Below are 25,489 nucleotides of genomic sequence, written 5' to 3' on the forward strand. Positions count from 1 at the left end.
AGACATTGTTTCAAATAAAGCCTGAACGTGTGTGTGTGTCGTTAGTCCTAGCATCACAAATGATAGAGGGATCCATTCTCAACCATTGTCAGAGATTTAAATCAGCATGTTAGTGTAAATATCACTCTCCTTTATTCCTTTGCACTCAGTATCCATCAGCAACTTTTTTTTTCTTTTTTTTAAATAAGAATACAGTAATGAAAGGACTATATTAGAACTTTTCATTTCAGATTCAAATCCATGTGTTTTGCATTTTTAGCCGGGAATAGGATTTCATTCCCTTATTCGGCTCCTCAACACCTTACATCTCCATCTTTAGCCAGAAATAGGATTTCATTCCTTTATTCGGCTCCCCCACACCTTACATCTCCATCTTTTTCTCTTTTTTTCGATGCTGATAGATACCTCGATTCAAGAGAACGTCGTCAAGTTCAATTTACACCTTCAAACATCTTCGTTCCCCACTTTAGTTTTTTAAATTTTCACCATCTTATCATGCATGCTTCTAGTTCTAACATTTGTGCAAAGAGAGTCCAATGTTTTAAATAAAACTTTATGTCTTTACCATAGTATGTGCTAAAGGTGTGCGAATACACGACAGACAGGGCATGTCTCATCACTTCCTAATCATCCTTGGCTAACAATGTACTGCTCCAAACACTGTCGTCTAACACACAAACATATGCAAAACAACTAAAACTACATGCCAATGAAAAATACGAACAAAGCACCAACATGACAAAGACGACGCAACACCCATCCACCCCCCAATACTAAAGTCGAGCATTGTCTCCAATGCAAAAGACGATAGAACAGAGGCAGATAGTGCATAACAAAACAGATGCAATATGACCTAAGCATGCAACAAAAATTGAAATAAACAAAAAGATCTAAACGAAATGCAGGAAATAAAAAGAAGGGACAAAAGTGACTCCCCTCTCAAATGCGCTTGTCAGGTGATAGCTTTGTACGCTCTAAGTACACGTACTTCAGGTGTGGAGGCCGTGGTTTTAGCTCACGTGTTAGTGGTTCCTCAATACTTGATTTTTGAGGGGTCAAATCTCTTTGATCCCCCATGTCCTCCAACTTCATCCCTTCTGGCTTCCATTGATGGTTGGCATTACAATACGCCATTCTTGCAGATTTTTCTTCATCAAGTTCATCTTCCTTCAATCCCGTAGTGAGCTTGGATTCCAATGGGTCCTTCATAGCATCCTGCACAAATTGACACACAAGTGAATCTGATGAATCAACCATAAAACAATCATTAGTGTGCAGTGGGTGCTTAAGAGCGTTAAAAATATTAAAAGTGATTTCTTCGTTTCTCACTCTCAATCTCAACTTCCCTTCTTGTACTTCAATCACGGCCTTGCCAGTTGCAAGGAATGGTCTCCCTAAAATTAAATGTATCTCCCTATCCTCTTCCCTGTCAAGCACCACATAATCTGTAGGAAATGTAAACGTTCCCACTTTTACCAACACATCTTCTTTGACTCCTCGTGGATGTTTGTCGGATCCGTCCGCTAGTTGCAAGGACATCTGTGTCGGTTTAGGCTCGCCCAATCCAAGTTTCTTGAATACAGATAACGGCATAAGATTAATGCTCGCACCAAGATCACATAAAGCTTTAGGAATCATGCAAGGGATAGAAAAACTCCCTGGATCCTTTAACTTTGGTGGGATCTGGTTTTGTACCAATGCAAAGCAATTCTCAGTCAATTTTACCGTCATGTGATCCTCCAACTTCCTCTTATTAGCTAAATGTCTTTTAGAAATTTAGCATAACTCGTCATTTGCATCAAGGCATCAGCAAAAGGAATATTGATGTGCAATTTTTTGAATACCTCAAGAAACTTACCAAATTGCGCATCAAGTTTTGCTTTTTTCAATGCTGCAGGAAAAGGAGGAGGTATAAAAATTTTGGATTGTGCAGTGGGTGCTGGTGTAGAGTTTGAGAACTTACCTTTGTGCGTACCAACCGCTTTTTTTCCTTGATCCTCTTTTTCTTTTTCATCTTGTTCAAGCACTTTTCCATTCCTCAATGATATGGCTTTCACTTGCTCTTTTGGATTTGTCTCTGTGTTACTTGGCAAGGTGCCCGGCTCTCTACTTGCTATCATCTTGGCCAACTGTCCAATTTGATTCTCTAGCCCCTTTATGGATGCATCTTGGTTCTGGAGTCTGGTTTCGGTATATTAGATGAACTTGGACATCATCTGCTCTAAATTGGACTTCTCTTCCCTAAGAGGATCAGATATGTACATCGGTTGTTTCCCATATGGTTGTCCTCCTTGTGGTCGATTTTGACTGCTTTGACCACCCCATGAGAAGTTGGGATGTTGCCTCCATCCAGGATTATATGTGTTTGAGTATGGATCATTCTTTGGATGGTTTTGGACTCCTACTTGATTCACAGGTGCCCCTTCTGGCACATAAAAAGGACCACTGTCTTGACAGTCCTTGACATAGTGTTCTCCTTCGTATTTTTCACAAAATATCTCTTGCAGGCTCATCGATGTTCCGTTTACGTTCATGCTGTCGATTTTCCTGTTAAGTGCTTGTAGTTGTGCAATGACAGCTGAAAAATCAGTTACCTGGTATACTCGTGCATTCCTTCGCTGAGTGTTCCTCTCAGATTGAGGGTGATAGCTGCTAGCAGCCATCTCCTCTAGTAACTCATACCCCTCTTCGGCCGTTTTCCTCAACAGATTTCCACAGGCCGCAGCATCTATCATGGTTCGGTTAGATGAAATTAAACCATAGTAAAAAGTTTCGACAACTAACCCAAGAGGCAACTCATGATGAGGTCATCTTCGCAATAAGTCTTTGTAGCGCTCCCAAGCCTCGTAGAGTGACTCCTGCTCAAATTGAGAGAAGGTGGTTATGTCCGCTCGCAGCTTCATGGCTTTCGATGGAGGAAAGTATTTCAGAGGAATGACTTAGCCATGTCTTCCCAAGTTGTGATTGACCCTACAGACGAACAATTCAACCAAGATTTAGCTTTATCACGCAAAGAGAACGGAAATAAACGTAGTCTAACAGCATCATCTGAAACTCCATTAAATTTAAAAGTATAGCAAATTTCTAAGAAGTCGGCGATGTGAGTGTTCGGATCATCTAGCACATTTCCCCCGAATTGGACAGTGTTTTGTATCATTTGAATTATGGCTGGCTTGATCTCAAACTGGTTTGCCCTGATAGTTTGTCGCACTATGCTTGGACGTGCTCCATCAAGTGGCGGTTGCGCATACTCAAGCATGGGTATACGCCTTGGCTCTCCGACCCTTGGATCTTCGTGATGCTCCTCCTCACGTTCGTTCCTATTCATTATGTCTCTAAGCCTCTGCTGTTGTCGTCTCCTACGTAAGGTTCTTTCAATCTCGGGATCGAATATCTCTAGTTCAGACTCTAGAGATCTTGGCATGCACAAGAGAGATACCTGCGAAGAAATCGAAGGTTCCAAACGAAGTAAAATAGAGAATGCTAAAGTAATTAATTGAAAATAAAATTGTAGATTAACAGTCCCTGGCAACGGCGCCAAAAACTTGATCGAGAAAAACTTGCACTATGGAATCCTCAATAAAAATATAGTTTTATATGCTCAAAAATTAATCGCAAGTGCACGATGTCAAGTAATAGTATAATGTACCGGAGTACGAGTATCGTTCCACTGAAGACTGTATTTAACAATTATTATTTCCAGTTATTAGATCTTTAGCAATGAAAAGTGATTGGGTGTTTTATTACTACTAAAATCAAATAAACATGCAAACAAAAATTATACAAAATCAAGTAATGAAATAAAATGTCTAAAATGGTTGAGTAAGATTCAATAAGAAATGAATTTGTTGGGAATATCGGTTCACCTACCCCTCGTTAATTAATTAATTTATTCGATAATGATCATATGCTTCCGACAAGATTTCCTATTCAATTGAACACACTCTCTCGAGTTATACCAAACTAACTCTACTCAATGAAGTAATTAAATGTCTTTAATTATTTATCAAGAGTGAATCGCATTTCGATCTATGAAATCCCCTAGTTTCCGACCCTAAGGACTATGACTATCGGCGCGTATCCAATTTCATATATCTATGCAAATTGTAGATCCACGGATTATACTACTCGTTCCTATCACAAGTTATTCTCTCGAACTCACTCGCAATATAAAGACGTTGTTAAAGTTATACGCTCTAACAACACGATAAAACAATAGTATAATCAAGAACAAATCAAAAATCGATATGTAAATTAATTTAAATCAAAGTTTGGGGTATGATCCCTTAAATCCCAACAAATATTAAAGTTTAGCTACTCGAGTTCATATTAAAACTAAACAAAACAAAGTTTAAAGATGAAAACTAAATTAGAAATACTAGAATTGATGAAAAACGCGAAGAACGATGCCCGGAAATCTTCGACTCTCCAACTCCAAGCGCAAAAGTTTGCTCCAACTTATGACGGCTCTGAAAATATGTCTGAATATCTCCCAAATTGTTACTCCTTCAGAAAATAAGGAAATGAATCGTCCAAAATTATTTCCAAAATTACAGGCACGCCCGGGCGGACATAAGTTTGCGCCCGGGCGGATGGTCTTCGCAAATCTTGTATTTTTCTTCTTCTTTGGCGTGCCCGGGCGGACACAAGTTTCCGCCCGGGTGGATGACTTTCGAATTTTTTTCTTTAAATCTTCCGTTCATTCCCAACTCACCGGCATTTTCACCAACTAAACTCATAAATAACCAGAAACATAAATAATGCTAAAATAACACAAAATGCATGAAATCTAAATGATAAATGCAACACAATGCGACATAACAAGATACGCAAAAACACGTTAAATCCACCTCTATCATTAGAGCATAGAGCTTACTGGGAAACTAAAGCGCTGAACTTTGATTTTACTCTTGCAGATGAACACTGGTTGCTGGAATTGGACCAATTTGACGAATTTAGAGGTCAAGTCTATGACCTAGCGTTGACCTACAAAGAGCATACAAAGCAAGAACACGACAAACGCTTCACGTCGAGAGAATTCAAAGAGGGTGAAGCAGTGTTGTTATACAACTCTGTTGGAAACTAAATTTCAGATGTTTGACAAATGAGCATTTAATAGATTATGAAGACTGATAGAAACTGATCTAAAATATGCAAACAATCGGTTGCCAGTAACTGAAGGATAATACACAGATTTTCGTAGGCAACTGAACCAGAAACTGAACTACGCAGACAACTGACTGGTCAGTTGGAACTGATCAGTTATTACAAATAGTTATGAGCTTATCAACTGCATTCAATCAACTGATCCCTCAGCTGTACACGTCATCAGTTAAGAAAAAAGACATTCAACCGACAAAAGCTGATTGCAACAACTAGTGGGATCGCGGCATTTCAGAAAAGCTGCAGTGTACGACTGTCAGAAGAATGTTTATTTGGCAAGCAACGGATAGAAAGCTTCAAATTGTATTAAATATTGTAACGCACTTGACTGATTTCATAAAATAACAGCGGAATTTTTCTAAAATTTATTTGAAGGAAGGAAGGATTTAAAATTTTCTTGACATAAACACATTTTCAATATACACAATCAAAAGTATATACATGATCAAATAAGTGTTGCATAAAAATAAAAAATATCATTTTGATCATGTCCAAACATTCTAACAAAATACCGGTCTTCCTTCCATCTTCTTGCATATGACCTCGGCTCCAATCAACGTCCTGGCCCGTCACTCTTATCTGCATCACATGAAATAACTGAAATGATTATAAAACTCAGCAAGTAAAACTCTTACATAACAATCTATACATTTCATACTCTGTAAAACATGGCTTTGAAATCATTAAATACCATCTAACTTTTGAAACATGAATAATATAGTATAATCATGAACATAACGATGGTATTTCTCTTTTATCTGTTGGATTTATTTCTAAATAGTATCTCTGTCTCTGTTCCTATATCCCATCGATATAAATCGATACTCTGTTGGGATATAAGCCTATGGTCGTTGGTCAACTAATTGCATTCAATCTCTGTCGATATATTTATCAATCTAATAAATCATTTGAACTTTCTCTTGGGCATTAAAACTAACACTTTGAATACTCTTTTCTTTTGTATTCCCTTTTACACAATTGAGACATATAAAATCCTCTCATATACAACAAAGTATATTCATACATAACATGAATCAAATGGAAGGGAATAGCATGTTAAAATCATTGAAATATAATACATGTGAGCACAAGGAATGAATTCCACTTACTACCAATGGAAACATTGATTCTAAATTCTTCGTAGAATTCCTACAACAATAAACCATGAATTGAACAATCAATAACTTAATAATCTCAAACCCATACCATAAAACACATAAAACCAACACAACTAAACATTCCATAATTTCCCCAACACCATAATCCAAGAATAAACAAAACCACAAGCTTACCTTAGCTCCTTGAACCCAAAATGATCTTATTCTAACTTCAATAATCCAACTAGGAGCTTGAATCAAAGGCACAATTGAAAGAAATTGAGAACCCTAGGTCTCCTTGAGCTAAAGAACCGAAGTGAAAGGAAAGAATGAGAGAAATGAGCCAAACCCTTGTATTATATCACTTAAACACCAAAACACGACTTTACTGTCCACGCACCGCGGGTGCGCTACTCTTCTTACCGCGGGTGCGCTAGGCATTCTGTACCACTTCCAAAAATCCGAAAACGACGACCGCAGGTGCGCTGCATTTCCTACCACGGGTGCGGTAGACCTTCTGCCCAAACACCGCGGGTGCACTGCATAATGGACCGCGGGTGCAGTCTCCTCTGTAGCCAACAATATACTCTTTGCAACTAAAATCGAATCGCAACGTCACTTCTCTTCATAATTTGGAAACACTCTCAACAAGAAAGTTGCACCTCTATGTCTTATCTAACCATTACAATTGGCCTCATACCAATTGGCTCAACATACAAATTATCATGAATTAAACCGCAACGACGCTACAATATAACTACACATCCTCTATAATCAACAATTCTATAAATCATAAATCGCAATTCTTAACATCTAAACTATACTTAAACTTGACCAAAGAGTCAATAAACATATTAAATTTTAAACCGTACCGTTCACCAAAATTGGATATTAAAAATATTACCAATAGAGGGAAGCCTATAAATAGTAGCTGAAAAAAACTTTTGAACCTTTGAACTTTGAACACCAAAGCTCACGCTTATTGTATACATTCATATCTTTCAGGCTATAATTCGAGCTTTCAAGCACAAACTTTAATATTTGATCTTAAAGAGATCAGTTGTGCTAGATTATTTCAGTTCTATTGAGTACTGTAAACAAGTTTGTAACTAAGAGTTTCAGTTTGGCATTGTTAAGTCCAAAACTGAAGTGAGTCCATACAACTTTTTTATCGAATCAAGTCTTTTAGTGTATATCATATCCTTGAAATAGAAGGGGTGACGTAGGAATGTTTGAAATCTCCGAACATCCATAAAATCTTGTGTCTTCTTATTTCAGTTTTTATTCTATATATCAGTCATTTTGTTTCCGCATATTCTTTGTTAATTGGTTGATATTGACCTAAAAGATTTCCGAGTGTCACTTTATCACTAAACTGACTCATAGATCGAGAAAAGGTTATGAAAATTGTAAGTGTTTATTCAACCCCCCTTCTAGACACTTTTCCACCTTTAACCGATCATATTAAGTGGTATCAGAGCAGTTGAATCTTGTTCCTGAATATTTCTATATGCAAACTGATCAACATGTATTCATTCAACAAAATTCCAATGTTCTTCAGAAAATATTTTAATGATTGTAAAATCAAAATGCAGGCTCATTTAGCTGCACAAGACGATGACATGTGGTATGTTATTACAGATGGACCCACGAAAATATTGAAGGCAAACATTGTTGCTGCCATAACTCATGGGGCACCACATCGTATTGAAAAACCCCGAGATGAATGGACAGCAGAAGACAAGAGAAAAGCCAACTTGGACAACGTGGCTAAAGACATTTTATAAAAAAACGCTAAATAAAGTCAATTTCAGCAAGATAAAAGTGAGCAAAACTGCCAAGAAAATTTGGGAGAAATTGATTCAGCTCTATGAAGGCAATGAGCAACCCAATGAGAATAAGCTATCTGTTTCTGTTCAAAAGTTTGACAATATCAAGATGAAGAGTGGAGAATCCATGCATGAATATGATGAAAGAATCAGCAGCATAGTAAACGAACTGAATGCATTCTGAAATGTGTATTCAAATAAAGCGGTAGCACTGAAAGTAGTCAGAGGTCTTCTCAAGGAATGAGATGTTAAGACCATGGCAATGCGAGAATCAAAGGACCTGAACAAGGTCGAACTTCATGATTTATTTTTTGATTTAAAAGTCTACGAGTTTGAGTTGCAAACCAGATAAACGGAACCTTCTACACCAGTTGTTGCTGTCAAACTGGAACCAACTGGTTCAGTTGACAATCTGCTGATCATTTAAGTAATGACGCTATGTCATTATTCATTAAAAAGTTTGGAAGATTCATGAGAAGAAATCAAGTAAGTTTTCAAAGACAGTATCAGATAAACAACTTCAAGGAAGAACCCAATGCTTGCTACAACTGTGGCTAAACTGGTCATTTCATTGCTGACTGTCCTAAGCCAAAGAAGGACAATCGAGGCTCAACTAAAAAAGGAAAGAAACCTTATGAGCACAAAATAAGAACTAAGGATGACAAGAAATCATACAGAAAGAAGCATGAGGTGCTTCTATTATAGGAAAGCAAGTCCAAATGGGCAGAATCTGACAGTGATGATTCAGAATCTGAGAGCTTGAGCTGATCAAGTGTCTGATGGCTGATGACATAGAACTGGAATCAACCAGTCAACAGGTATTTGAATTTAGTTCAACTGACTTCACACGAGATGGACTTATTTCTACACTTCATGACATGGTAAATGAGTATCAAAAGCTTGCCCTATCTTTTGAGAAGATCAGAGCAAAGCAAATTGATATCAAAGACGATAAAACTGAAACTGATGAATCAGTTGATATGTTGAGTCTTAAACGAGAGATTGTTGAGCTGAATACTGAAAGAAGCAATAATCAATCTATGATTCAACCGTTGATGCTTGAGAATTCAAAAAAAACTGGGCTTATTAAGGCATGAAACAAATCATCTGTTGCACTAGCTCAAATACAAGATAAGCAAAAATCAGTTACTGATAAAATTGGTTTAGGGTTCAGCAACCAAGATGAAAATTCCACCAGTGATACTCAGCCAAAACTGAACATGAACAAAGGGAAATATATTCAATTTGTAAAATCAGTTGTGGAACAAGAACAACCAGAGCCAAGTAAACCAGTTATATGGTAATGGTTATAGCTCAAAAATTTCAACTAACCCACAAAATCAGTCATCAAAAAATTTCAGCAATAAATACCTGAACTATTCAAATTTCTACTCCAATTACCATAACAGCAAGTCGGTTCAGAAAATATATCGGCTGAACAACCAATTGAAGAAGGCTAAAACTCATATTGCTTCATCTGCACACTACACGTCAAGCACACACAAGGCGAGAAAAACTATTTGGAACATAACAACTGGAAAGTCAGTTAGACCTTTCGAAGTCTGGATTCCTAATCGGTTTAGGACCCAAATAGTTATGGGTACCAAGATTATATAATGTGTGTGATTGCAGGTGACAGGTGCAAACAAAGAATCAATCTGGTATTTGGACAGTAGATGCTCGTGTCATATGACAGCGGATGCAAGTTTTCTATCCCAATTGATCAAATACATGTTAGAGTAGGTGCCCGTCGAGCCAAGTGTTGGCCGAGTGTTCACAATGAAACTCTATGTATAAACGATCTTTATTTTAATTATATTTGAAATTATTGTTTTGGCACATCTTTATCTGTATACCTATGCTAGTTGCATAGATAAAGTCCTTGAATATACAAATAGTAGAAAGAATATGAGATGCTCATATGATGAGTATCATGAAACTCATATTTGGAATACTGTATATTCTAAACAGTTCCTAGTCGATTCAGCCGCCGCTAAGAAGGATATAGGCCGCTCGAGTTTGAGACTAGTATCTGCGATGTGAGTACCATGTTTCATTGGTAGGGGACATTGTGATGTCCAAGCATGCAGATAGGTGCTCCTGGTAGAGTGCACTGAACAACCCTCCATTAAGGACTTTCCAAGTGGTTCTCACTTATCGAGTGGAAACGTCCTAGTTTATGGTTGTACAACATTAGTCCTTATGACCCGGGACAACATTGAGACTCTATGTGCTAGCATTGCACTTTGACTTGTTTACCGACTCTCAAGGGGTCATCAGGTGGCAAGGTTGGGTGTTCTGTCGAAACATATAGGAGTCGATGCATTGTAGTCGGGGATTCACCGCTTACCTTCGGGTATGGATATCCTATGTGTTTTCATGTATATGTAGTGTGAAATCTCTGATCAGAGTATGGTGGTAATTATGAAAGTAGTTTCATAGATTACACCATCGACGCAACTACGGCATGACACATAGTATCGATTCATTGACAACTCTCGATAAACCAATGGTTGTCGAATCGGTCGGGATATATGAGTTGAAGGGACCGTACTGTATGCTAACCATAATATAATGGTTCTTGCAGGCACTATCATTTGATACCTAGGGAATCATGTAAGCGATGCTGCTAGGTGTTTAACATGATTGGTTGGGTACTATCAGACTTGAGTTCTGACGTTCTTGTTATCAAGGAGTTGATAAGTAAGAATGGAGAAATTGGGGTATGCTCATATAAGGACATGTTTAGTCCGAATCACATGGAGATGTGAACCCACGGCTAGTTGTATCAATGAACCATTGAGGGCCACACAAGTACTGGCTTTCTATATCCCGTTGAGAAGAAAAATTGTTCAATGTGTTGAACGACTTGTAAATAAGTTTATAAGCATAAATAAAATAGAAGTATGACTTCTATGAGAGAAATGTGACTTTTAATTTATGGAAGTGTTCCTAGATTAAAAGTTGGCCAAATAAATAATGTATTTGAAAATTGTGATTTTCGTAAACATTATTATGGACTAAATTAAATTAATTCAAGTGTTGAATTAATTAAACACTAGTGGACCTAGTAGAGTCCAAATAATTAAATTAATTCAAGTGTTGAATTAATTAAATCATATTGGGTCTTGTAGAGCCCAATATTAAAATAATTATTCAACTAGTGACTTGAGTAAATTCAAGTAATGTTTAATTAGTCTCAAATTTGTTTGAGATAATTAAAAATAAGTCCATGGATTTTTTAATTGTTAAAAATCAAATAAGACTTGCATGCATGGGAGGTGAAGAGTTGGGAGACAACTTTCTCAATATTCAAGACATGTGTCACACATGCCAACACCAACTTTTTACACTACAAGGCTAGTCTCCCTTCCCCCCATTGAAGCATGAAGTGGCCGAAACATTGAAGCATAATTCTCTCAAGTTTTCTCTCAATTTTTCTATTCAAGTGTTGAGGAAGAAAAATACTTCTCTTTGAAAAATCCTTTTATTTTTCTAGTGCAAAATAAGAGGGGTTCTAGTTTGCAAGTGGTGGGCCTAATTTGAAGGAAAGAAAGGAGTCCAAGGAAGCTTGTAGATCTTCATTCCATTCAAAAGCCAAGTTGTTTACAACTTGGTTAGAGCCATCATCAACCTTAAGAGGTTAATAGGTAACTATTTCTAAACACACTATGAATGTCATTTTGATGTTTTATTGTATTTCCTACACAAACTCATGGTGGCCGAAATTTATATGCTAAAATCGAAAAATTTTGTGCTTCCGTTGCGTTTCCGGCCTCCGTAACCGATCCTATTTCAAGTGGTATCAGAGCTATGGTTACGATTTTGTGTAGCAAATACAAGATATTATATTGAGATTGATTTCTAACCGCATGAGAATGAAATTTGCAACAAAATCAAGTTATGACAATGGGGAATTTCGGCAGCATGTTGCTGCCCGTGTCGGGCAGCTCGGGCTGCCCGAGGGGCTTCCAATCCGGCGACGGAGCTCCGGGACGGCGATGACGACTAGGGTTTTCAAAAGTTGTTTTGAAATATCAAAGTGTCATGGGCCTTGAGTTGTTGGGCCATTGGATGGCTAACATATTTGTGAATTTTAAATGGGCCAAAATGTTTTTGGTGAAAAATGAGTTTTTGGGCCCTTAAGTTTAAAATTACAAAAGTTGCAAATATTTTCTCATGAAATAAATATTTTAAGTTGGACTTTAAATATTTATAGTAAATGGTGATTTACAAGAAATTCGGTTATAAATAAATTAATTTGAAAGTAGACAAAGGTGTTTGTATACTTTGTTAATTTAGTTTATAATCGTGGCGGTTAGTGATTGGATCAAGATATATAATATTGGATCAATTAATTATTGTGATAATTAATTGATGGTGTATGATATGTGATATTATGCATGAAGGATGATGAAAAGCCCAAGCCCAATTTGCTAGGTGTATGCTAGGATATTTTGTGTTGAATGATTGTAATAATTATCAAATTTAAAGTGGGCTTGGTTTATGGCCCGTTCCCACCCCATGAGATGTATCCCTATTTGCCATGGATATTTATTTGTAAATATTAGTATAGTTGATTATCAAGATTGGAAGATGGTGGCCATGATGATTATGAAGATCGAAGACATGTAAATATTGGAAGTTAATGTAATAGTTGCATTTGCATCCCGTGCATTTCCCTAGGATTGGACCTACCGTGTTTAGCTCACACGGTCCATTAGTATTGGGGCGATTGATCATCCTTGTTTGTTTACTGTTTATAATATATGCATGATATGTTATAAATAATGAGTATGTGTGTTATTATGATAATAACAAAGTTGCATGAATCCGGCAAACATACGATCAAACATGGCGAGCTTTTAAATAAAATTAATGATGAGACCTTTCAAAATTAAAAACTCTCATTTTGAATAAGATTCAAAATTAAATATCAAGCCCGAAAAGGGTAATTATAAATTTGTTTATAATTTCCATGTCTTCCATCGACAAATGGGTGCATGACGAATCGCTACCCGTACTCGGGGCTCGGCTCATATTATTGGGGGGGCCCTTAGTACCGGAAAGCTGTGACATCCATTTGACATGGTGATGTGAACTACGTGGAACTCCCATGACTTCGGCTCAGATAATTGAAGGAACTCATGGCGACCGTCCATTAAGGTTCAACATCGATGGGTAAGGCTTGACACGTTAAGATGAACGACGTCAATATTGGGTCCTACTCAAACGTGAGACAAAAGTTTACGTTAAGGGTTGCATTGTGATGCAATTGGAAACTACCTTTTAGGAATTGTGATTGGCTGATATTATTCGGGATCATAATTCGCTAATTGGACCTTACGTACCTACTGAGGAAAGGAGTTTCCCGTTTTCACTAGAGGGTAGTGAAAAATGTCAAAACAGTGGGAGTAAATATTTATAAAGTTAAAGTTCATACTTTATATCTTACCAAATATTTTAAAATAGTCATTAACATTTATCTGTTTTACTTTTCAGTACTATTTTGACAATGTCTTCGATTCGCAATCCGCTTTCTGCTATACTCGAGAAACACATATTAACTGGACCTAATTACCTCACTTGGCTAAGAAATCTGAAAATTGTCTTGAACTCGGAAAAGATTGCATATACCCTGATTGAGTCGCCCCCTGATGAGGCTCCGACTGACTGCACTCGTGAGGAATTGCAGACCTACAAGGATTGGTGTGACCATGACTTGAAGGCCAAGTGTTATATGCAGGCTTCTATGAATGATGAGCTGCAGAGGCGTTTTGAGGATGCTAAGAATGCTGCTGACATTCATTTGCATCTCAAGGAGTTCTTTGGAGAGCAAACACGTCCTCTTAGGCATGCTACTGTCAAGGAGCTGATCACTTTACGCATGCGAGATGGGACTTCGGTCCATGAGCATGGCCTAAATTTGATTGGGCTCGTGGACAAGCTCGTTGGCATGGATATGATCTTGCCTTCGTAGTTGACCACCGACGTGTTGCTATTATCATTGCCTAGCTCATTTGATCCTTTTGTGGTGAACTTCAACATGAACAAGATGGAGCCGACCCTTGAGGAGTTGGTGAATATGCTTGTTACGTTTGAATCAACCATCAAGAAAGAGAAGTTGGTTCTTTATGTGGGTTCTTCATCTGGTACGAAGATTGATCCACATGGGAAGGGAAAGAAGAGTTCTTTCCAACGTCCCAAGAAGAACGTGCCCTTGATGAGGCAATCTCCGAATCCCATTGAGGCAGCCATACCAGTTAAGGCTGAAAAGACTAGTGATGTTTGTCATCACTGCAAGAAGCCTGGACATTGGAGGCGAAATTGCAAGGAATATCTGGCCCAGAAGAGTTCTAGAAACGGTATGTTCTAAATTGAAGTAAACATTTCAATTAGCTCTACTTCTTGGGTATTAGATACCGGATGTGGATCACATCTCTGTAATGTGTTGCAGTTGATGGGAAGAAGTAGGAGACTAAGAGAAGGTGAGACCTTCTTGAGGATAGGCAATGGAGCAAGAGTTGCTGCCAAGACCTTAAGAAATGTTTACTTATTGTTGAACAATGATTTTAAGTTAATTTTTAAGAGATGTTTTGTTTGTACCTTTTTGGTGAAAAACATTGTTTCCATTTCTATTGTGATAAATATGGATATTCTTGTTTATTTTGCAAAGGTTTTTGCAACATTTACATGAATGAATGTTTGATTGGTACTTGAGAACTTGAAAACGATCTCTATAACTTAAAATTAAAAGATATTCCACTAAATGTCCATTCAAAGGCAGACACCATATGAGATATGGATGGGTAAGCCTCCCAAATATTCTTATCTTAGAATATGGGAGCCCTGCTTATTTGAAGCAAGTAGTGGGAGATAAATTGGATAGTTGATCCACTTTATGTTTCTTTGTGGGATATCCAAGGAATTCAGTTGGATATCATTTCTATCATCCCCAAGAAACAAAGGTGTTTGTTTCTAGGAATGCAATCTTTTTGGAAAAAGAATTTCTATTGGATAGAAAAGGGGAGATGATAGAACTCGAAGAGGTTCGAGAGACACCCACAATTGTAGAACCCACACCCGAAGAGCCAAGAGAGAAGATACAAGCTCCTAGAAAATCCGAGAGAGTCTCGAGACCACCTATGAGGTATGGTCTGCTTCTTGAAGAGGGCCATGATGAGCCTAACCATGGATGTGATCCAAGGACCTTCAAGGAAGCATTATCTGATGTCGATTCATCCAAATGGCTTGAAGCGATGGAATCTGAGATGAATTCCATGCATTCGAACCAAGTGTGGAATCTCGTGAATCCACCTGTGGGAATTGTTCCCATAGGGTGTAAATGGATTTACAAGAGGAAACTTGGGACGGATGGGAAGGTATTGACCTTCAAGGCGCGATTGGTGGCAAAAGGATATACTCAAAGACAAGGAGTTGACTTTGAGGAAACCTTTTCACCAGTTGCAATGTTCAAGTCCATAAGGATTTTGCTAGCCATAGCTGCATGGTATGACTATGAGATATGGCAGATGGATGTCAAGACAGCCTTTCTTAATGGGGATATTAAGGAAGAGATTTACGTGTCTCAAACCTAGAAGGTTTACATATATCGGAAGTGAGCATATGGTATGCAAACTTCAGAGATCTATTTATGGTCTAAAGCAGGCATCTAGGAGTTGGAATCTTAGATTCGATAGTACAATCAAAGAGTTGATTTACTAAGAATCCTGAGGAATCCTGTGTGTATAAGAAGGTCAGTGGGAGTGTTGTGACATTCCTGGTGCTTTATGTTGATGACATTTTACTCATTGGGAATAATGTAGGAATGCTGCAATCAACTAAAATATGGTTAGAAAGTAAGTTCTCGATGCAGGACTTGGGTGAAGCATCTTTTGTATTAGGAATACAGATCTATCGAGATAGATCAAGAAGATTGTTTGGTCTCACCCAGTCCACATACATTGATACCATCGTGAAGCGGTTCTCGATGGATGAGTCCAAGAGAGGACATCTACCAATGTGTCATGGCGTGTCCCTATCCAAGTCTATGTCTCCCAATACTGATGCGGAGATAGCGGCGATGACACGCATTCCGTATGCTTCGGCAATTGGTAGCATCATTTATGGAATGATATCCACACGTCCTGACGTGGCTTTTGCACTAAGTGTAGTGAGCAGATATCAATCGAACCCTGGTCTTCCACATTGGAAAGCTGTGAAAGACATCCTCAAGTACTTGAGGAGGACCAATAAATTGTTCTTGGTCTATGGGGGTGGAGAACTAAAATTGGAAGGCTACACCGACTCTAGCTTCCAAAGCGATATTGATGACTCAAAGTCGACCTCTGGATTCATATTCATGCTCAATGGTGCAGCTGTCTCTTGGAAGAGTTCCAAGCAAGACAGTACAGCGGATTCCACCACTGAGGCAGAATACATTGCTGCATCGGCTGCAGCAAAGGAGGCAGTTTGGATTAGGAATTTCGTCCAAGAGTTGGCGTCATTCCTAATGGAGTTGCTCCTATCCCCGTGATGTGTGACAACACGGGAGCCATAGCTCAAGCGAAGGAGCCAAGGTCTCATCAGAAGTCCAAACATGTATTGAGAAAGTACCACATCCTCCGAGAGATTGTGGAAAGAGGAGAAGTGTCAATTGAAAAAGTCGGCTCCGCAGATAATGTTGCTGATCCACTAACTAAGCCTTTACCTGGACCATTATTCGAGAAGCATCGCGAATCAATGGGTTTGAAGCATATGGGTAGTTGGCTCTAGTGCAAGTGGGAGATTGTTAGAGTAGGTGCCCGTCGAGCCAAGTGTTGACCGAGTGTTCACAATGAAACTCTATGTATAAATGATCTTTATTTTAATTATATTTGAAATTATTGTTTTGGCACATCTTTATCTGTATACCTATGTTAGTTGCATAGATAAAGTCCTTGAATATACAAATAGTAGAAAGAATATGAGATGCTCATATGATGAGTATCATGAAACTCATATTTGGAATACTGTATATTCTAAACAGTTCCTAGTCGATTCAGCCGCCGCTAAGAACGATATAGGCCGCTTGAGTTTGAGACTAGTATCTGCGATGTGAGTACCATGTTTCATTGGTAGGGGACATTGTGATGTCCAAGCATGCAGATAGGTGCTCCTGGTAGAGTGCAATGAACAACCCTCCATTAAGGACTTTCCAAGTGGTTCTCACTTATCGAGTGGAAACGTCCTAGTTTATGGTTGTACAACATTAGTCCTTATGACCCGGGACAACATTGAGACTCTATGTGCTAGCATTGCACTTTGACTTGTTTACCGACTCTCAAGGGGTCATCAGGTGGCAAGGTTGGGTGTTCTGTCGAAACATATAGGAGTCGATGCATTGTAGTCGGGGATTCACCGCTTACCTTCGGGTATGGATATCCTATGTGCTTTCATGTATATGTAGTGTGAAATCTCTGATCAGAGTATGGTGGTAATTATGAAAGGAGTTTCATAGATTACACCATCGATGCAACTACGGCATGTCACATAGTATCGATTCATTGACAACTCTCGATAAACCAATGGTTGTCGAATCGGTCGGGATATATGAGTTGAAGGGACCGTACTGTATTCTAACCATAATTGAATGGTTCTTGCAGGCACTATCATTTGATAACTAGGGAATCATGTAAGCGATGCTGCTAGGCGTTTAACATGATTGGTTGGGTACTATCAGACTTGAGTTCTGACGTTCTTGTTATCAAGGAGTTGATAAGTAAGAATGATGCAATTGGGGTATGCTCATATAAGGACATGTTTAGTCCGAATCACATGGAGATGTGAACCCACGGCTAGTTGTATCAATGAACCATTGAGGGCCACACAAGTACTGGCTTTCTAGATCCCGTTGAGAAGAAAAATTGTTCAATGTGTTGAACGACTTGTAAATAAGTTTATAAGCATAAATAAAATAGAAGTATGACTTCTATGAGAGAAATGTGACTTTTAATTTATGGAAGTGTTCCTAGATTAAAAGTTGGCCAAATAAATAATGTATTTGAAAATTGTGATTTTCATAAACATTATTATGGACTAAATTAAATTAATTCAAGTGTTGAATTAATTAAACACTAGTGGACCTATTAGAGTCCAAATAATTAAATTAATTCAAGTGTTGAATTAATTAAATCATATTGGGTCTTGTAGAGCCCAATATTAAAATAATTATTCAACTACTGACTTGAGTAAATTCAAGTAATGTTTAATTAGTCTCAAATATGTTTGAGATAATTAAAAATAAGTCCATGGATTTTTTAATTGTTAAAAATCAAATAAGACTTGCATGCATGAGAGGTGAAGAGTTGGGAGACAACTTTCTCAATATTCAAGACATGTGTCACACATGCCAACAACAACTTTTTACACTACCAAGGCTAGTCTCCCTTCCCCCCATTGAAGCATGAAGTGGCCGAAACATTGAAGCATAATTCTCTCAAGTTTTCTCTCAATTTTTCTCTTCAAGTGTTGAGGAAGAAAAATACTTCTCTTTGAAAAATCCTTTTATTTTTGTAGTGCAAAATAAGAGGGGTTCTAGTTTGCAAGTGGTGGGCCTAATTTGAAGGAAAGAAAGGAGTCCAAGGAAGCTTGTAGATCTTCATTCCATTCAAGAGCCAAGTTGTTTACAACTTGGTTGGAGCCATCATCAACCTTAAGAGGTTGATAGGTAAATATTTCTAAACACACTATGAATGTCATTTTGGTGTTTTATTGTATTTCCTACACAAACTCATGGTGGCCGAAATTTATATGCTAAAATAAAAAAATTTTGTGCTTCCGTTGCGTTTCCGGCCACCGTAACCGATCCTCTTTCAATACATTGGTCCAAACATCAGTTTTGGAGACAACTCCAAAGGTAAAACTGTGGGTTAGGGTATGCTTATTCATGGTAATTTTACTATTAAAGATGTTTTCCTAGTTTAGAATTTGAAGTATAACTTGATTAGCATAAGTCAGTTATGCGACGATAAATTCTCAGTTCAGTTGACAGACACACTTGTTCAGTTAGAGACTCAGCTGATGAACCATCTAGTGTAAAAAATCAAAAACAAGTGTTCAGTATGTCAGTTTGGTAAACAAGTAAGATCTTCATTTAAAAACAAGATTGTAAATCATCTTCCCGATGCTTAGAACTACTATATATGGATCTTTTTGCTCATTTACTAGTCATTAGCTTAGGGGGAATGAAATACACCTTAGTAGTCGTGGATGGTTTTTCAAGATTTACTTGGGTTATCTTTCTTAAATCCAAAGACCAATCTGCTGCACAAATGATTAAGCCTTTTAAAAGACTATTAAATGAAAAATCAGTTGGGATTGATCGTAAGGTTTGATCGAGGGACTGAATTCATAAATCAAAATCTTTCACAATTTTTAGAAAATACTGGATTCAAGCATTAGCTCTCAGCAGCAAGAACTCCTTAGCAAAATGGTGTAGCTGATAGAAGAAATCGGACCCTTAAAGAAGTTGCTAGAACAATGCTTGCTAATTCTGGTATTTTTCAAAGGTTTTGGGCAGAAGCAGTAAACACTACATGTTAAACTCAGAACAGATCAATGATTAATAAGAATAATGTGAAAATACCATATGAGATCTGGCATGGACGCAAAAGTGTGGTTTCTTATTTAACAAAATTCGGTTTCGGTCATAGCTTTATTAATTTTTTATTTTTCAAAATCTTCTAGTAGTATTTTATTATTAGACCTCCCATGTATGCTTCGGCCGAATACTAAATTTAAAATTATATATATTTCAGTAGATGTTTAGGGTTGTTTCATTTTAACTTGTTGAAATTCAACATATAAATTGTTATTATCATCTTTTGAATATAACAATTTATTATGTATTTTTTCAATCAAAATTTTCAAGCTCGTGATATTTATTTGTTTTCAAATCAATGTAACATATACGCTAGTATTTGTGAAATTTTAAAGTTTTAATGATTTTAGTGCCAATTATCCGGTTTTTATTATCTTATTTCTCATTTAATTTTAACACATTGTTCACCATTCAATGTATTTTTGTGAACATATTAAATCTAATGATGATGTTTTAGTTAATAAATTTATTTCATTAAAGAAAAATGAGAAAAAAATTTTTTTACAAATTCATGAAATATTTTTATGTCATAAGAGATCATCGACTTAAATTAGATGATTTACAAGAATTTAACATTATATTATGATTCTTTAGTCCCTGTTACGCAAAATGTTACTAATATTTCATTGATTTTGTTTAATAGAACTCATATATAACTAATATAACACCAAATATGGTTGACAAATTGTTCCAACTGAAATACAATACACTACCATTAGTAATTATAAATTTATTAAAGCACAATTTTTATTAAGAGACCACACGAAACGTCCATGAGGATGGAACTTGAGAATTATTTACCACTAGTTTTGATTTTAGTAATACAGATGAGGAAACTTTCAATATTTTGCGATGGTGATGGCAAAAAACAAAAATATATTCAATTTTGTCTATAACGGAAATATGAATTCTAGCTTGCCCTGTTTTCACGGTTGGAATTGAACAAGTTTTTAATATTGAAGAAAATACATTGGATATGAGACTTTCTAGCTTAAGGACAAAAAATTTGGAAGCCCAATGATTGGTCAAAAGTAGCTTGCCGAACACAACATATTAAAAGTTAAAAAGGAGACAAAGAAGAAACCGAAGGAACATCTGAAACAACGACAAGATGAAATGCGAGTGAATATAGTTGAACATAATAAAATGTAATATATTTTTTTATAGAAGATATTGAAAATTGAAATGTGATAGAATTTTTGTTGAATTAATGTAATATAATTTTTATTAAAGAAAAATAATGGATTTTTTTGTTGAGATAATGAAATATTTGATATAATTTTTATAAGTTTACTGGTGCAAATTTTTTTTAAAAAATTTTTTATTCTTTAATTTGTATTTTTTTAAAAAAAAAAATAACAAATGGATCGAAATGAACTCGGAACTAACTGTTAATCCGACCCGAATTCGGACCACAAGTTGCAAGACCGGGACCGTAACCAGCCTTAGGCGGGTCGTTTAAGAGTCGAGATTTTCTTGACCTTGATCCCACTAGTCTGATCTGAATTGAATCGGACTCGTTACCAGGTCTTCCTAGAAGAACCATCTAGTGTAAAAGTCAAAAACAACGTTGTTGACTATACATGTACTTGCTTGTCAGTAAAACAAGGGAAAAAATAAGGGTACTCAAACTCCATTTTTGACAAGAAATACCGCTCTCTCCAAATACATTTTACAGGCATAAATATTATTTATTAAATTAATTTAAATACCTAGGAATAATTACAAAATCACGATCTTATTCAATCAGTTGTCACACCTCAAGCTTCATAATCACGCAAGACCATATAAATGTTTGGAAAATGTTCTAGAAATTACTTATTAGATTCTAACTAAGTGAAATTGCTTAGAAGTATATGTGAATGTTAGTTTCTGTTTCAAGTTTTGTTATTTTTAATCAAATATTAGAAGCAAGATTGACATGTATTTTTTTTTTAATTTATGTTTTTATGTTAATTGTTTAAAGTTGCAATTTGACATTTGTATTTTTTAAAAAAATTATCATATTTTAAAGTACTCTTTATTTTTATAAATATTTTTGGCAATTTTGTAAAATAATAAATTCTTTATATATAAGTTTTAATCGTTTCGAATGGAACTCATAAAATTCCAATCATATTTATTACAAGATTTTTTTAAAAAAACAATTTGCATTTTTTTATATTTTTCAATTCCAGAATTTTTTTACATATTTTTGTGCATTTATACAAAATTTTCATGTATTTTTATTAATCTTATATAATTTTCAGGCATTCATGTTTTAAAAAACTAAATTAATTTGATACAAAATATTCAAAATATAATAATTGTATAAATACATTGTCAATGATATTGCTACCAAAATTTAGATAATTTAAATGATAAATGGTGTACAAATTAAATATATCATTGTCATTTTATTAAAAATTAAGTTTGAAAGCAATTTTATCAAAACATTCAAATTTTAACATATCATCTTTAGTATTTATTTCGAAACATTTTCTACCTTTTCTTCTCATCAATTTCAAAATAATCTCTAGAAGAATTATTTTAAATTAACGAAAGCTATCCCAACTGTGAGAACCCCAAATTTCCAGCAGCTAGCATTTTTGCAGCAGCTAACAATATTCAGTAGCAATAGAAAATTGCTGGAGAAGCTAACAATTCCAGCAGCAGCTAATATTTCAGAAGATGGTATTTTCCAGCAGACAGAGTCCAGCAGCAGAAGAGTTCAGTAACGCAAGATTCCAGCAGACAGTTACTGATTCAGCTTATGACTTGTAACTGAAACATTTAACATGGAATGAAGGCTGTTAATGTCAGATTATGACCATTAATGGGGAGGCTACCAATCAGAAAATTGCCTATAAATAACAACCTCAGATCTCTGAAATGGTGTTACACAAATCCTGAGTTATCACTTGAAAATTTGTGTTAAGAGAGTGCTTATTTTTAGAGCAGTAGAATCCAGTAGCGAGAAAAGAAAATTCTAGAATTCAACAACCGAAACTTCTAGCAAATTACTATAAGTGGGATTACATATAAATATCTTGAAACCAGTTTGATAATTCTTGTTTTATGTATTTCTAATATCTGATTTTTGAAGAATTGAAACCAAGTGAACTAATGGTAGGAATATTCTGAACATTACTGAATTCTGATTTCTGATTACTGGCTTCACCCCTTAGAAGAGAGAACATATAGAGGACTGATATCAGTTTAGCCATGAAATTCACAAACGTGCTCAATGCAAATTGGATAAATTTCTGATTTCTGTTCTGAATAATATAATTGTTACTGAATACTAATCCCTGCTCTGAAAGTTATAGTTTTTGTATATTATTTGTATTACTGTTTCTGTTTGAAAATGAATTCGAAAACTGGGAGTTATTTCTGCCCCCGCTTACTGAGTGACAACCATATCGCTCACCCACCAAACCCATCTCAGATAAGAACGAGGAAAAATTGTTAGAAGAGGAAGAGCAGAATCAATTCTGGGCCTGGTGAAGAAGATTGTTCTAAATTATGTTTCCGCTGTATCTTTTAAAATGATGTTATGTCTGGTTTTATATTTTCACTGTAAAACATTTGTTCTTTGAGTTGTATCAGACAATGAATATTATGAATAAAAGACTGGTTTCATTTTGTACTTATGAGGATTGTTGTTTTCGAATATAAATTTGAGAGCAACGCCGGTGTTAATCAACCCCCGTCCCAGGGCGTGACATTGAAGTGGTATCAGAGCAAACCAGGTTTCATAATCTGGGGAGGAGGAACTAGAAATAATAAGTTCTGATAGACTTCTGAAAATAAGTTCCGATAAACTACTATAATAGACTACTGAAAATAAACTACTATAATAGAATACTGAAATGAGTAGAAAAAAAAACCAGTAGACCAAAAACAGTAGACCGAAAAACAGTAGCATCAGACCAGTAGTCTGGAAACAGATCCAGCAGATGGGAATCAGTAGATCTGAATGCAGAAGACTTGGTCAGTAGACCAGGAATTCAGCAGACTGGTCCTAACAGAGCTGGAAATCATCAGACTTGATTGCAGTAGCTTCAGAATTGCAGTAGACAGTGTATTCCAGCAAGCGCATACAGTAGACCTTGCAAAATGCAATGAAAGTTGAGGTGTTTTTCATGCAAACTTCAAACGGCCATAACTTTTGATCCAGAAAGAATTTTGACTATTAAAAGATACGGTTGGAAAGCTCTCGACAAGGAGAACCTAATTTAAAATGAAGCTTTTGTTCTAGCACCGCCGAAAAACCCCAAAATCTTTCGTTTAGATAATGATATCACCATTTCTATAAAATTTTCCAATTTTTTGAAATTTTGAGGAATTTTCATTTCCAAACGGCTTAGTATTTTTGCATCAAATTTGGTACACTTCATGTTCTTGATGTGAAGGATTTTTAGTAAATTTTTCACGTAATTCTAAGACCGAAAATTTTGTGCTATTTTTTTTCTATTGAATGTTATAGGCTGCACTGGTTATGTTCATTCCAGTAATTGTCTATAACTCGATTTTTACTTTTGAGATCATTTCTGAACCATCACTATCATGTTTGTATGTAGGATATGGCCGACCAGAGTAACTACATTAAGAGCTTAGAGAAAAAGATATAGAAACTAAAGGAACATAACTACTGCTTAGAGTTGGACAAAGATGAATTACAACGTAGAGCAGAATTCTTAAGAGATGATGTTCAAAGTTATGTTCATTATTTGCATGAGGCAGAAGAGAGGAATAGGAGAGCTCAAGAAGAGTTTGAAACCTCCCAAGAGACTGTTGCAGAGTTCATCGAGTTACGTGATACATTAGTTGAGAAGATCGAAATACTTAAGGATCAAAATCACCAACTCGTGCACCAGCATAATCAGTATAGTGAACAGATTGGCGCTTAGATTCAAGAGCTTCAGGACACTGTTGAAGTTCTTAGCGACCAGAATGCAGTACTACATGGTCATATTGAACATCTGGAAGCAGTGATAGCCAACCATCAAGACGAACCTGAGGAGGATCCCGAAGAAGATGAAGAAGTCGAAGAGGATCCTATGGATTTGGGATTAGGAGAAGTGATAGATTAGACATTCAGTAGTAGCTTGTTGTAATAGCACTTGTTTTATTTGAATTTTATTAGCATTTTCAACGGTTATCTGTAATTGCACTTTCTTGGGAAATCAATAAAAATTTATTTCTATCCATTGATTCATATTTAATTTTTGGAGCAATTACTCGATCATTGTGTTTCCTTTGTTTAGTCCATATTCTGCCCAAAACCTTTAGAGCTATCATATTTGTAGGAAATGGACGGACGATGAAAGGATCGGTTAGAAGGTCATAAGTGTTTAGAAAGAGGGGGGTTGAATAAACACTAACGGATTATATATATTTTTCGAAGATTGAGTTCAGTTTAGTGACAAACTGTCACTCGGTATCTCTCAGTCGATACCAATCAGTTTAACAGAAAAACAGTTGCGGAAGTAAACTGACTGAGAGATGGAATAACTGACTGAAAATAATAACTGAAAAAAATGCACATGGTTTGTTTCTGGATGTTCGGAGAATAGAATAACTCCTACGTCACCCCTTGTATCACGAAGATAGGATTTTCACTAAAATACTTTGATCGAATAAAAAATTTGTACTGACCCACTTCAGTTTGAACTTAATACTGCCAAAACTGAAACTCTTAATTCACAAAAACTTTTACAGTGCATGACTGTATTTAACACGACTGAATGAATCTAACAATGATTTCAAAGTGCTAA

The sequence above is a fragment of the Primulina eburnea genome, chromosome 14 (assembly GCF_022965805.1).
Source record: "Primulina eburnea isolate SZY01 chromosome 14, ASM2296580v1, whole genome shotgun sequence".
In the NCBI taxonomy this organism is placed as follows: Eukaryota; Viridiplantae; Streptophyta; class Magnoliopsida; order Lamiales; family Gesneriaceae; genus Primulina; species Primulina eburnea.